Genomic DNA, 1,379 nt, shown 5'->3' on the forward strand with positions numbered 1-1,379 from the left:
GGGGGCGCTCCTTGGCCTGTCAATGCAGTGGGAAACAACCTGAGAGCAAAAGTTGGGAATTAATATCTTGTTTCCAGAATTTAATTTCATTGTCAATGAATAGTGGGTACAGAATGAGCTGCGCCTTTTTGTTCACGCAGTTACTGTGCAAACGTTGCAGCCATTGTTTTCTTCATGGAGCCCCATGCTTTATTTATTACATTACTTGCAGTTTCTGAAATCTCTCTGTTTTTTTTTTTTTTTTTTTTTTTTTTTTTTTTTTTTTTTTATTTTTTTTTTTGGATTCTAGAATATAAAGGGCTAATAACAACTAATACAAATAACATAAAAAATATCAAGAACTGGCCATAAAAAAAAAAAGAATGCAACTACAATTTTTAGCCATTCATTAAGGCGAATCCTATATATGCGGTTAATTTGAATCCGTTTGAGAAGGGTAGGACTTGCTTTGGAAATGGATTTTTCTAAGCAATAAAACTGAATCAAGACTTATAATTGCCTTATCGTTATGTTTTCTTTATTTTTTTTTTCCTGCACTCTTATTGCCACCATACTCGTGTCCACAATATATATTAGAAATTGCTTACTTTGTATGTCACTGCTATTAATGCTAGCAAATTCAAGTTTTCAACTTTTTTTTTTCTTACCCATTTGTAAATAAAAATCTCGTAGGAAATAAATATTATTAACTGATGAGGGAAATCAATCTTCCAGAAAATCCCACATTATTTCATCAGCCGAAGCGTATATAAAATCAAAGGGGCCAAACGACAGGCACTGATCATATACTCATAAAGTACTAAAAAAACACAAATAATGACAATAAAAAAGAAGAAGATACGGGACATCCGTGACTAAATTGTGCATCTAGCGCCATTAAATTAATGAAAATAGTTAGATTCCTTTTAGATTATTTTTGAAACGTAATTTGTCAAGAAGTCAAATGAAGGACCCAACTCAACCTAACTTTGCTGCTTACTCGCAAGGAATGTGATCCGAATAGAGCTGAATCATCATATTTGATTTGGTGGGATTCTCTCAAAGTGTATCAAAAACCTTGATATATATATAATATGTATGTATATAAATAAAATGTATGTATGTATAGAGCCAAATCTTAGAGAAAAAGGCTTAAAGACACTAATAAGGACAAGACCTTCATGTCCCTAAGGATCAGACAAGGGCGCCATTATTCCCGATTTTTCTAAGCTTCTCAATTCTCATAACTTAAATTTTAGGCACAAGAAAGAAAATGAGACAAGGATGACGAAAAAAGTGTTATGGGCAGTCTAAATGTCTAATCAGCACTACAGAGATGAGTGAGGAAATGCCAAACGTAGTGCTGGGATATTGCACATATATATGTGTGTGTATATATA

This window comes from Morus notabilis, unplaced genomic scaffold, assembly GCF_000414095.1.
Source record: "Morus notabilis unplaced genomic scaffold, ASM41409v2 Scaffold722, whole genome shotgun sequence".
Taxonomy (NCBI): domain Eukaryota; kingdom Viridiplantae; phylum Streptophyta; class Magnoliopsida; order Rosales; family Moraceae; genus Morus; species Morus notabilis.